The sequence below is a fragment of the Crocodylus siamensis genome, chromosome 2 (genome assembly GCF_052110815.1).
Source record: "Crocodylus siamensis isolate JL-2025a chromosome 2, ASM5211081v1, whole genome shotgun sequence".
Classification (NCBI taxonomy): domain Eukaryota; kingdom Metazoa; phylum Chordata; order Crocodylia; family Crocodylidae; genus Crocodylus; species Crocodylus siamensis.
Genome location: NC_143396.1, coordinates 109,344,488 through 109,358,390, shown reverse-complemented (window position 1 = coordinate 109,358,390; position 13,903 = coordinate 109,344,488). Strand labels below are relative to the sequence as shown.

The window sequence follows — 13,903 nt, the reverse complement described above, 5'->3', positions numbered from 1 at the left end:
AATGTAGACAGTGAAGTTGGGATTAGTTTACTCTGACTTAAGTTGTTCCAGAGTTTATTTAGTTGCATTAATTACACATGTGGACGTGCCCACTGTGCTTGTTTTCTCTGGTTAGTAGATTATAGTGGTATAGTTGATTCTTAGCATAGTTAGGCCAGTAAAAGAGAATGAAAGAAAAGTTATTCAGATCCAGGTAGTGACGGATGCTACTTTCTTCCTTCTCTCATGGCTTTGTGTGGTTGAGATAACCAGGATTTATGTTTTGCTCCTTCTGTACCAGGTTGCTGTTGTTATGGATGGACACTTGGGGTATGTCCAGACAAGTGCAGAGGTGCAGCATATGGTGCTACAGACCTGTCTGCAGCTCCACACACTGAACATGTAGGTATTGCCCACGCTGCTTCTTTGCAGCACGGGGGCTTTTTGACCCTGGGAGATCCTGGGATAAAAAAATCCACACCAAAAAAAAGTGGGGCAGCGCACGTTGCGGCAGTATGTGCCACCCAAAACCAGAGCCTGCCCAGCCAGAGCCACACTCTGGCTGCTGGCCAGGCTTCCTGCTCCCGCTGTGGCTGCAGCTCCTGGAGGCCCCCAGGACCCTAGGTAAGGTTCCTGGGGCCAGCACAACTGCTGGGCCCAGCCTCTCCTGTGCCCATCCGCCCCCCCGCCCCGGTAACCTACCATGCAGAACACACATGGCACACGCGTTCAACAAAGATGAGTAGCAGTGGCACAAGGTGTGCCACTGCTTCTTGTCCTCAGGGAAAAACTCGTTCCTGCTTGTCTGGATGCACCCTTGAGGTGCCCTCTTTTGCCTCAGTCAAGTGTTATACTTAAGTGCTAAGAGAGGAAACAGAAACAAGAAAATTGCTTCTTAAACTCCTTCCTTCTGGAGAAATCCGTGAGGACATGCCAATTACCAGACTTTCTCTGTGTGCTCTGGTCAACTGTGGATCCATTCCTAACTCACTTGACCTCAAGGAACTCTTCCTCAGCCATGAGGTCTGAGCTAAATTTGAGTCCTGTTGCTGTCATCAGACTTTCTGAAATGGTGCCACAGTTATGCGTCAAATGTTATTAAAACAAACATTCCTCCCCCACCTCCCTTTTTTCTTTCCTCCTTTTATTTTCTCTTTCTCGCTGATACTGTGTGTAAACAGGAGCCAGCCAGTTTGTCAGCAGTTAGTGTAGTATAATGGAATCGAACAAAACATTTGGCACTGATGCTGCTGCTATCTTCAGTATTTTTTGCTGTGCCATCTACTGGTAAAACTCAGTGTTGCTAAGTAAATTGTCCAGTTCTACTAATTTTGTCTCAAAAAAGCACATTTCTATCTCAAACAGCCTACAGAAGGAGCTTACCCTGCTTCTCCAAATAGTTTATAGTGTACAAGTTGGTATGTTTTTCTGATTTTTGTATTGCATCTTAAAAAAGTCAAAAACAATTACAAGGCAGCTGCATAGGAGGAAAAACTGTCACAAACAATAAGCAATGCAAGGAAAAAGAACAAAAGGAGGGACAGAAGAAGAGAAGGATACAATGAGCAACAATCTAGAGTCCTCCCAAAATGTTGCACTAAACATGAAGGAATTAATCCCGTTAACCTTGACTCTCTCCATAGATGCTAGCTGTGCCATCTCCAACTGTACCACTTTTGAGCCTTTGGAGATATTGCTACACTGAGAAGTAGGACACAATCCTACATGTTACTAATAAGGCCTGCTATAGGTATGCAATTTTATAAGGATTCGATCTTAATTCCTTGAGCATAGACCCAAGAACATACATATTTGCCAAAGGTATCAAGTGCTGTGTTCAAAAACATGTTAACTTTAGTTATAATTTCTTTCCAATAGTAATTAAAGGGCATGATCAAAATGTGACTAAGGGTTGCCTGCTATGCATCGCATCTCCAACATGTATCTACTGGCAGCATATTTAATTTTTTAAGTTAGGAGGAAGCCTTGTGCAGATGAAAAATTCTTTGATTAAGTCTAAGGTCAATTGTTAATGTTCAAATGTTGTGAATTGCTGATTTACACTGAGATTGTCATCTAGGCTGCTTTCAAACAAAAAAAAGCTCTTCAGTGCTTTAAATTTTGCGCCCAGCACATGCCCAGATGCACCACATTAGTTGGACCTGGCTCGCCCAACATCTGTATAGATTGGGTGCTTTAGTGGGGCTTTTCTGGTACTTTATCTAATAGCTGATTGAATCGGCTTTGTAGAAAAGCACCAAGCAGCTCCACTGAAGCAACTAATCTACACAGACACAGACACTGCAGAGCCAGATCAAAGTAACATGCTGCCTCTTGGTAAAGTGGTTTTTTTGGTTTGTTTGTTTGTTTTTGGGGGGGGGGGTGTTGGTTTGTATTTTTTTTAACATCTGCAAGCAGGCTGGAAACCTAGGTTTCCATTCCATTTAAGTCTTAATTAGTGACTGTCTCTTCTATTTTGATGGTAAAACTAGCACTTCTGGCCTGTTGATGTCAGCAGCAAGAATAACATGATAGAACTGTAACTTAGCTGTCCTATAGCTGATTAGACCTTATCTACACACAGCACCAGTAGTTTAACTAAACTGCTGCAATCCTATTTGTGTACATGTAATGGGCGCTGAGGGTTAATTATGTATAACTCTATTACATACTCCTTTATCTTGTCAGATTTTAGTTTCTTCCATAAATTGAGCCAGATCAGTTAGAATAATCAACAGAGGTTTGGTTATTTTATGCTGCCAGTAGATACATGTTGGAGATGTGATGCATAGCAGGCAACCCTTAGTCACATTTTGATCATGCCCTTTAATTACTTTTGGAAAGAAATTATAACTAAAGTTAACATGTTTTTGAACACAGCACTTGATACCTTTGGCAAATATGTATGTTCTTGAGTCTATGCTCAAGGAATTAAGGTTGAATCCTTATTCAACTGCATCTTGTTAGTTTTCATCTCAAGTAGTAGAGTGCAGAATCTGTTCTGCCAGTATTACATTTTAGGAGACTCAGCAGAAGCCAGTGCTTTCACTGAATAGTTACTTGTAGAAGGTGGGGATCTACAGTCTGTCATCACAGGTGTAAATAAGTAGCCTCTCTCCAAGATTCATTCATCCTTTATCCTACAGGCTATGGCTACTGTAATGTTTTACATTTTTTAGTGGGCTAAGTATCTGACTTTCAGTAATCACACATGTAAAGCAGTTCTTTTTTACTATATGCTATGGGACATTTAACTTGTGCAATCACTTAAGTTGTTAGGATAGAGTTAGGTTGCAACTATCTTTTCAGCTCAGTTACACAGCTTTAATCAGTTATCCATGTGAGAATACAAATAATACAACCAGTCAAGAAGAGGAGAGAGAGAAGGAAGTCTCTACTACTCATGCTGACTGGTGGTTAAATTTACCATAGCCACTTAAAAGTTGGCATTTTACAGGCAGGAGCATATCGAGATAATTAGGCTAAAACTGGAAATTTAAATTTTACTTTCTTCTCTTATTGAGAGGATGAATGTGGATAGCCATTAGCAGAAGCCCAGGAGAGTGTATCTTGAAGGTTGTTGATTGGCTTGACGTGCATTTGACCCTCAACTTAAATATAGGACAATTGGAGGCTTTTCTTCTTTCCTCCTGCACCCAACACATCTCTACAGTTCTAGATACACTGTCCTTCACTATATCCACTATACTTCAAGGTTCAGTGTTTTGTCTTACTTGTGCGTAACATTTGTTTAACATCTCTCCCACTTAGAAAGTTGGTGCAATAAAAAAAAGATGCAAACAACCCTTGTTTCATATATATTCTGGATGGTCACTGCTCCAGCAACACTCCAACCTTACTGAAAAATGTTTTAACTTTTATATCTTACAACAAATTAGGACTTAGTCTTCCATTCTTTGCTAAGGGGGAAAAGAGCTGAAGCCTAGGCAACTTATGTTGTCTGGAGTCTTGATGCATTTTCAGGAAATTTATCAAATGTATAATCTGAAATAAATTCATAATTATCATAATTTATCATCTGAAATCCTATAAACGTATTTAGTAGAGAGTTTTGGTTGCAATTTGTAGTATTAAGTGTTTAGGATGTAATGATCAAAGCTTTTGGAGAGGGGATAGAAGAAAGGGTAGAACAATGACAGCAGCCATTGTCCTTCTAGAACTATAAAATAATTATTTTAATTATGGGGAAAATAGTGGCAAAGAAAAGGCTGCTGAAAAGTGTTTTTTATGTTAGTCAAGTTCTTATAAATCCTAGTATCTGAATACCTTGAAGTATGTGCTAATTGTTACTGTACCTGGCAAATGTGTTTCCATCCTCTCTTGGGGAAGAATATGGTATAAGAAGGTTTTTTTATGTTTTGTTTTCTGTTTTGCTTGGCTGGGGAGGGAGGTAGGCAAGAGCGTTGTTTTTTTTCTTTTCAGAACACATTAGTATGTGTTGGGGGAAAAAGCAAAGAAATTTGCACTATAGTGCTGAGATTGATGTTGGGCCTTAGTCCCTGGGAGCATTTGTTAGGCAGTTTTAGGTCAGCACTGAGAGCTGTCTTCATTGTAGCATCCCTTATGCCCAAGGAGCATAGTTGGACTATGGTAATCATCCCAGCCCTTGAAGTGATCTAGGCCCAAGTTATGTAGTACCTTGTAAGGGCCAAGAATTTGAACTTGATTTAGAATTTTATGGGAGGCAGTGTAGAATGGAGGGCTGCTGTCTCCTTCCACTGGCTTTTGTTATGAAGGTGATGCTGCCTTCCAGTCTTCTACTAAGAAGTGTCTTAAGTGCTTGTGGGCTTCCTGCCCAGATACATTGCACTATGTTAGTATACAAAGTGAGATGAAAAAGACCTGACTAAGGGAAGCTAGTTGGTTTATTCACAGCTGATTCCATGTGAAAACGTACCCTCAACAGGAAATTCAAGAGAATATTTAAAATCTATGGATTTATTTGACCAGTTGTGGATGTGTACTTTCAATCAAGGGCAGACAAGGTTCTTTGGGTGAATTTGATCTTTTATTAGACCAACTTAAATAGTTGGAAAAAAATTTTTAGCAAACGTTTGGGTTTAAAAACCCTTTGTCAGGCTGAGGAAGCCTCTGCAGTTGGTGAGTGTGCTCTTCCTGGGTGGAATAAATAGTAAAGAAGCTAGAGGCTAGTGTACATGTGACAGGCTGTCAGTGAAGATGTAAATTGAGGAGTCAGTGGGTGAGAGACCAGCTGGATGGATGGGGAGAGAAAAGGGGGATAAATGTAGCAGTTGAATAGTGCAGAGGTACCTGGGGAGGCAGACGAGGTTCTTTGCGTGAATCTGATATCTTTTATTAGACCAATTTAAATAGCAAGCTTTCGGATTCAAAAACCCTTCGGCAGGCTAAGGAAGTTTCAGCAGGTGGTGTGTGCTCTTCCTGGATGGAATGAAAAGTAAAGCAGCCAGAGGCTGGGCTGGGCTGCATACAAGACAGGTAGTTGGTGAAAATGTAGATTGAGTCGTCAATGGGTGAGAGACAGGTGGGGAGGGGGTGGAGAAGAGAGAGAAGGGGGATAAATAATGGAGAGCTACCTAGGGAGACAGATGTCAGGTAAGTTATAATGTGTCATAAATCCAATGTCTATATTTAGTCCATGATTTTTGGTATCCAGGAGGTTGATGAAGTGGAGTTCATAGGCTTATCTCTGGGAAGTGTTTTGTAAGTGTCCTTTGAGGATCAGGACTGAGAGATTGGGGAGAGAGTGGTTTTCTTGTGAGAAATGTGCCCCCACAGGTAGTTGGATATTCCTGTCTTTGATAGTTTTCCAGTGTGCGTTCATCCTGGTGCGCAGTTGTTGCTTGGTCTCTCCTATGTATTTTCCAGCAGGGCATTTGATGCGCTGGATGAGATGTATTACATTTATGGAAGTGTAGATGTAAGATGCAGGGATGCTGATGGCCCTGTTGTGGGGTGTAGTAATTGCGGGAGTGGTGGAGATGTGTTGGCAGGTTTTCAATCGAGGGAGACTGCGCCATGTCCTTCTCTTGCTCTATTTTACTTTAAGTTGGACATTCTTCATTCATCAGCAAGTGCCATCCAGTTTCTGGACTTGCAGGATTCTTACATGTGCCATATAAAAATATTGACTGAGTACCTGTATCATCTAGGAAATCACTGGCATTGTGATTGCTGGTGTACTAATTACAATGTTGCAAGTGTACAAAACATAATAAACTTCACTGGTTCTGAGAACTCCTTCCTTAAAAGCAACTCCACTTCCCTCATTTAAATAGTGATTTAAGATTAGAGACAAGGTGCTGTGTAACCTTGACTTCCCTTCAAATCAGGTAACTTAATTTTTCTGGCATTTATTTATATTAAAGAAAGAGGAATATCACAAAGTGAGGAGCCAAAAAGAGGAGATGGACAAAAAGGGGAAGGAAGGAGATGGCCTTATCTGAAAATTCAGATAATGAATACTTGCATGCAATTAGAGAGAGAACCTGGGCTCTTAAATGCTAATGTAGAATGTATTCTGGAACTACGAAATGGCACCCATGCCACAAATTAATTGTAAAATCAAATTCTCCATTACTGTCCATTACTTTCCTCAGAAGAGAGGAGGAAAATGGAATGTTTGAAGAGGTTGATAGATCATGACAAACAGATATATCAATAGATGATTATCTTTTAAACACACAAGGGTTTTCTCACCCTCTGTTGAAATTTGATCTAATCAAATAGAGGCTGAGGTGATCATTTGCCTAACTCAAACTGAAGTATTTTACTAAACACAGCATCTGCAGATACATTTAGATAAAAAATGTTACCAAATGAGGGCAATTTGGGGAGTCTGTTTTTCATGTTTAGAAGTGTCCAACTCTTTTTCTGTGTTTTGGGACACAATTCATCCTTTGGGCATAGCAGAACTGAAGACTTTGAGTGTCATTTCCAAATGTTAGGCTAAGTTGCCTGTGCAAATAAGACTTAAGCTTCTATGGACCAGATTATTTAAAAGGGATCTTGTAGAGTTTCTTAGTTGGAAAGAACACAGGCACTAACTTCCATTGGACCCAATGGGAATTTTATTTCTGAAATCCCTTAAAAAGGTTCAAGTATACAGAGACTTGGCCACCACAGCATAAGACTGCTCAACTTGCATCTTGTCATCTTAGACAAACGTAATGTCTGCCTGAAGTTGTGTTATATGCAAGTAAATCATAATTTGTGCAACGAAGTGTAACATGCCAGACATTCGACCAGTTTAACCCTGGATAAAAATTGAAGATAAGTCACAAAGTTGCTGCCTGGAAGCATTCTCTGATTACTTTAATGCACGGTCTGTTCATATGTTATGATTTATCGTGCAATACTCCCATATAATGTGTGATGAATATAACATCTTGCACTGGCCACAGTGGAATCCTCATAAGCCAGGATGCTGAGCAGAGCTGCTGGCTAATAGCAAGTAGCCAGGACAGGACAATAGATCTTGTTGCGTGTATGTGTATATAGATATAGATATACACATGTGTGTGTGTGCGTGCGTGTATATACACACACACACACACATATATGCATACCCACACATATATGTATGTACGTGTGTGTATATATCTATATCTATCTAGATCTATATCTATACGTGTGTGTGTGTATGTATGTGTGTGTATATATATTTTTTTTAACTGAGTTACCCCTTGACGTTTGCTTACATTTTCAAACACTTACATATTCTTGCAAATTTTACCTGTGGTCTTCTAAAAAAAAAAAAAATTGTAAAACACATACAGAAACTACTTTATTCTAATGGTTGGTCTGTTCTGAACTAGGTATTGGTCCTTTCTAAAAAGTGTCATGGGTTTGTTTGTGTGGGTTTTTTTACATGAAAAGGACAGGTTCTGATAGACTTCCATGTTGCATATGATGAAGAAATAACTTCATCTTATCTCTAGCATGAGTCCACTGTGTCAGCAAAACCGTACAAGCATTGGGGTTAATTAGCAAATGCTAGTCCTCAATCTGATCTGTTAACACAAAGCCATAAGAAGCAGGCTATTTTATAGTACACTAAAAAGCAAAGTATCAGGGTTCAAACGGAAAACAACCCTAAGATATTCCAAAGTGAGAGTACATGTCATTCAGCAGTCTTTTAGCTTAGCACATGTTCTTGTTGAAAGGGCCAAGATTTGAATCAGGAAGATGAGACTAAATCAGAAATGATGGCTGGCCTTAAACTGTGGAAGTTGCAAGTGTTTGAAGTCTTGTCACTCTGACCAAAGAAAGGCAGGTTACATTATATAAAAAAAGAGTTTGAACAGGTTCTAGTATCCAAATACAAGGTGGTTAAAATCCCTTATTGATGAAGGAAGTCTTGTAGTGAAATCCTTATAATCAATGCTAGTAATTTTCCTTAGCAGAAAGTTCTTCCTTCCTTCAGAGGCCTGGGCTGAACACTGAAGGAGAGGAGCCCTTTGCTCTCTCTGTCTGAACAAATGCAGCAAGAGCCTGCAGCAGACAAGGACGGGAGGTCTGAGACCCACTTGAACCCGAGTCAGCAATCCCATATACCCTCTCTAGTCTGACTGAACAAAATGTCTGGTCCAAAGATGTATAGATTATTGCATCTCACATTTCCAGGCAAGTGTCCCCTTCCCTATGCCAGCAGGTGGCAAGTAGCAAAATGGCAGCTACAGCAAAAGTGCTGTGGTAAACTGAGTGATGGCTCAGTTGGTTGATTTGGTGAGGAGCTCTTGCCTAATGCTGGATGGTTCTGACCTCCCAGAAACTCTGTCCTGATCAAGGAAGGGGTGACCAGGATGCTAGTAAAAAGGAAAAAAAATTAAAGTCTACAGGAAAATCAAAGAGTGCTCCTAGGTCATGAAGGCAGTATCCATGGTGTAATGCATTAGAAATTTAAAAGGGAAAAAGGGTGGAAGTAGTCTTGAGACGAACGTCTCTCATTCCCCTTCTTCCCCCCACCAAAAAAACAGTACAAATACTATATGGCATCCCACATCAGTCTTGAAGAGATCTTAAGACAGCACAGAGACAAGTAACCTTCTCCCCCCCCCCCCGTTAGGAATCCTTTAATTTCCAGGTTAAATTTCATAGATTTCATAGACATCAGGGCTGGAAGGGACCTCAGGAGATCATCGAGTCCAGCCCCCTGCCCAAAGGGCAGGAAGTCAGCTGGGGTCATAGGATCCCAGCAAGATAAGCATCCAATTTACTCTTGAAGGTGTTCAATGTAGGTGCTTGAACCACCTCCGCTGGCAGACTGTTCCAGACCTTGGGGGCTCGGACCGTAAAGAAATTCTTCCTTATGTCCACCCTGAAACTGTCTTGCAGGAGTTTGTGACTGTTTGACCTCGTCATCCCTTGGGGCGCTCTGGTGAACAAACGCTCCCCCAGATCCTGGTGGTCACCCCTGATAAACTTATAGGTGGCCATCAGATCACCCCTGAGTCTGCGCTTTTCCAGGCTAAAGAGTCCCATGTCTCTCAGCCTATCATCGTAAGATCTGTTTTCCTGACCTCTGATCATGCGCGTGGCTCTCCTCTGGACTCTCTCAAGCATCTCCACATCCTTTTTGAATTGTGGAGCCCAAAACTGGACGCAGTACTCCAGCTGCGGCCTCACCAAGGCCGAGTACAAGGGGAGAATGATGTCCTGGGATTTGCTCGAGAAGCATCTATGGATGCAAGCCAGCATTTTGGTCGCTCTATTAGTCGCAGCATCGCATTGGAGGCTCATGTTCATCTTGTGGTCAATGATGACCCCCAAGTCTCTTTCTTCTGTAGTGCTATCCAACGTAGCGCTGCTGAGCCTATAAGGATGGTGCAGGTTTTTCCTCCCAGGGTGGAGAACCTTGCATTTTTTGGTGTTAAACACCATCAGGTTCTTGTCTGCCCATTTGCTGAGCTTGTCCAGGTCAACCTGGATCATCTGCCTATCTTCTGGCATGGATGCTTTGCCCCAAAGTTTGGTGTCATCGGTGAACTTGGCTAGTCCCCTCCTGACTCCAATGTCCACATCTCATTAATGAAGATGTTGAACAGGATGGGTCCCAGGATACCAGATCAAAGGCTTTTTTGAAGTCAAGATATATGACATCAATCTCTTGGCCATAGCTGGATTGTAGCTATCTTATCTTACACTGGGGGGGTTCTAACATTCATGAATATAACAATTGCTTTAAGCGAACAAAGCCATAGCCCTTCAGTCTTCTTTCATAAGAAAGGTCTCCATAACTTTCTTCCCCATTTTAGTGGCCCTTCTTTATATCTGTTCTAATTTAAGATGCATATTTTAAAACCAGGGTGTCCAAACTTTTTGAATATGGGGCCAGATCATGAACTTTTTATCACCCAGGGAGCTGGTGAGCCATATTCAAAGACCTCACAGGAAGTGGTATCATGTAACCTTTGACACCAATAAAGTTGCAGGAAGTGACAATGAAATGGGTCTGGAAATGTGGTTTAAAATCCAAAACAACAATATAAAAGCAATGATGAAATAGTACCAAACACTTGACTAAAATAAACACTTTTGCATAATGAAGGAAGCATAATGCAAGTTTACAGATCAAATGTAGAAAAGATATCAGCCAGTGTGGAAACTAATCAAAGGTGGAGGGATGTGTCTCGATGGGATTCACTTGTGCAGCGTTTTGCAGCCTCTGCTGCTTGCTGCCTTGCAGGAGGGAGTAGGGGCTCCTCAGTGTATCCGAGAGGCTGCGACAGAGACTTGTGGATCAACTGGGCATGGCTGCAGCCAGGCACGGAGTGGAGCAGGGAGAGCTGCTGCCACAGGCGGGAGCCCCAGTCCAGGCTCCTCCTCCTCGTCCTGGCTGCAGCCTCCCCAGGATGTGTGGGAAAGGCGCCCTCCGCTGCCGCCTGCCTTGCTGCCCTGGCAGCAGTGTGGGCCCCTCCACTCCTACCTTGGCCCTGCACAGCCCTGCCGTTAAGCCCCCGACCTGCTCCACTGCCTCCACCTGCTTTCGAGGATACCCAGTAAGTCAGCCAGGCACCAGAGAATGCGTGTGCTTGGACCCTGCTGTGGGGCACTGCTTGCTGTCGGCTGTGTGTGGGTACCTTGTCCCTTCCCCAGCCCTTCAGCAGTCATTAGGAAGCTGCTGCGGGGCCGGGGGTGGGACAAGGGGTGGGAACGAAAGTAAACAGTGTTTACTTTCATTTCCTGTTGCAGCATTTCAGGCCTCAGAAAACACCTCGGCAGGCCGCATGTTGGACAAGCCAGTTCTAAACAGAGTTTTGCCAATGATTGGTACCAATACCTCCTCACTTCTAATGCATACATCCACCTCATGCACCCTAGAACTGCAGTTTTTTCACCAGTGGCATTGGCTCATGATCAGTATACCCAGGTCCTTTTCTTCCTTCATTGCTTCAAGTCTATGTACCCCTTAGAGTAGGGGCAATTATTTTGGGCAGGGGGCTGCTTACTGAGTTTCAGCAAGCCCTTGAGGGCTGCATGACAGGCAGCCAGGGGCAGATAAATATTAATTTTCTAAAATTTTTACGGGCCCCGCAGGCCAGATAGAATGGCCTGGTGGGTCGCATCTTGTCCACAGGCTGCATTTTGCCCACCCCTTAGTGTCAGACTATCAGAAAATAATCTGGTTGTCAACTATTGGCAATACACCTTAGCTTAGTGTCATATACAAGTTTTACAATGGTACCTCTAGTTTCAGTATGAATGTTGCTAATGAAAATATTAAAACAGGACAGGGTCTAAAACTAATCCCTGCGGACTATGGATAACCACTAGATTCAGATAACTCACCTTTCAACACAGGAAAGCTGCTTTACCCACCTTATAATTGTAGTTTTGAGCTGAATCTTCTCCAATTTGGCCAGTAATTTCCCATGAGGCACAGCATCACAAGCTTAAGCTTAAATCTAAGTTCAGTGCATTGTTTGATCCAAGAATGTTATCTTGTCAGAGTAGAATAATACGAGTCTGACACAATCTTTTTCAGCTAAATAATATGATACACAATGCAATATGAGTTATCTATCACTGGATTCTTCTTTCCTTCAATATCCAAATTTTAAAAATTACATGCAGCATGTCTTCAATAGTAGTTGCAGTGGTGACTTCATTGGCAAACATGCCTAGTTTTAAAACTTTCCTATCATAGGACAGTATTGAGAGTCAGTGCAGACAGTTCCAAATTGACAGTCAGTGAAAATCAGCAGCTGCTGTAGCACTAGTTCATGTGCCAATTTTTTCAATATTCTAGGATGGAGATTGTCCAAGGCCACCCAATTTTGTGCCAATAAGCAACATTTTGTTTCTTCCTCAGATGTAGTGATTTCCACAACTATGTCTTGCCACATGGTATGCAGCTATTTTACCTTCATCCTTACTAAAGGGATGCAAAGTAGACATTGAGTTCTTGGGCCATACCTACATTGTTCATCTTCAGTGTATACCAGCCCCTCTTCTCTTTGGTTATTTTTCTTGTTTTATTCCTGCATTCTGACTGTAGAAGGATATTGTCACTGATAAACATTTCCATTGCATCTCCGTCTTATTCTTAATGGCCTGTTAGAGAGAGTTGATCATCCATGTAGGTTAAGTCCTTCCCCACCCATTGCAAGCTCCTGACAGTATGAATATTTTACTTAAACTATTTCCATGCCGCTCTCAATCAATTTCCTTAACTAATTGCATTACTTCCTCAAAGCTGCAAGATCCTTGTTATACCAGGATTCTTGTCTATCCTGCAACCTAAACTAAACTGAAATCAACTTGGGCACTTTAACCCAATTTTTTTTCATAAACAGTTGTTTATGAGGTTGCCTCTATTTGTCAAAACTAGATCTCAGGCAGCAATACCTAATGCTGATAAAATTCTTTATCAAATGGTCAATACCAAGTAACTCATCCAAAAATACCTGTAGCTTACCATTAGTATTACCTAATCCTAATTATCCTCAGGGAAATAAAAGCTAGAGTTCCCCATTGCACCAAATTTGGCAATGTTTAAAGTTTTACTGTACACAAGAGACAAATAAGCTCAGCTGTTTTTACCATTGCACTGTTAAGGACTAAGGGCCCTGGCAGAAGTTATGTTAATCGTGTCATAAACTGTAATGTTACACATGTAAGCAATTTATTATGCAGTAAAATGGCAAAGATATGGAACATCTTTATACCTGGTATGTAGCCTACTTTACCTGGCACGTTTAAAGGGCTACTATCTGGTGTTGGGCTGCCCCCACACCCTTTGACATAATGGCAGGGAGTTTGAGGTTTCAGACTCCTCATGCACCAGCAAGATGAAAAGGAGACATGAGAAACATGGCATTGGGAAGTGGTCCCCAATACTGCAGTTCTTATGGTGACTTTTAAAGATGGCAATGTCCGATAGGGGAAGTGCTCCCCGATCTCATACTCCAACACCTTTAAAAGCACTGGGGACCTCCCTCTGATGCCAAGCTTCCCATGGTGCACTTTGAAGGAATCAGCATCTGGAGTTGGATCCTCTCTCACACCAGCAGATGCACAGTCATAGGTGACTGGCAGGGGAGGCATGTGTGCCCTTCCCCCCCATCCCAACAGGGCAGTCCCTCCCTTCTGCAGGTGCCCCCTCAGACACAGGACCAGTTACTCATGTGCACAATGATGTCTGATAAATTTTATCCCAGACTCCCCAAAGACCTGTGTCCTACAGTGCAGGTCTGGCATGGCAGGGTGTGCAGTTTTTGGGATCTGGGATAAAATCTGTCAGATCCAATAACACAGTAAAATTAACATCTGTCATGGGCCTGGCCTCTGTCACACTTAGTGTCAAAACTGAGAAGGACCCACCACTTTTACAACAATATTTTTTCAGAAACTCCGAAGTGGTGTATGCACTTAGATCTAATAGACGACAAGATCTGTCCATTAGAGTATCTAGGCCGGGAAG

The 13,903-nt window shown here is 42.0% G+C and overlaps 1 protein-coding gene across 1 annotated transcript in view; it reads left to right on the top strand.

Moving 5' to 3' along the window:
* Window positions 1–13,903, top strand: part of LARP1B (La ribonucleoprotein 1B) — a 97,094-nt gene that overhangs the window by 65,676 nt on the left and 17,515 nt on the right. The gene's annotated exons all lie outside the window — the stretch shown is intronic.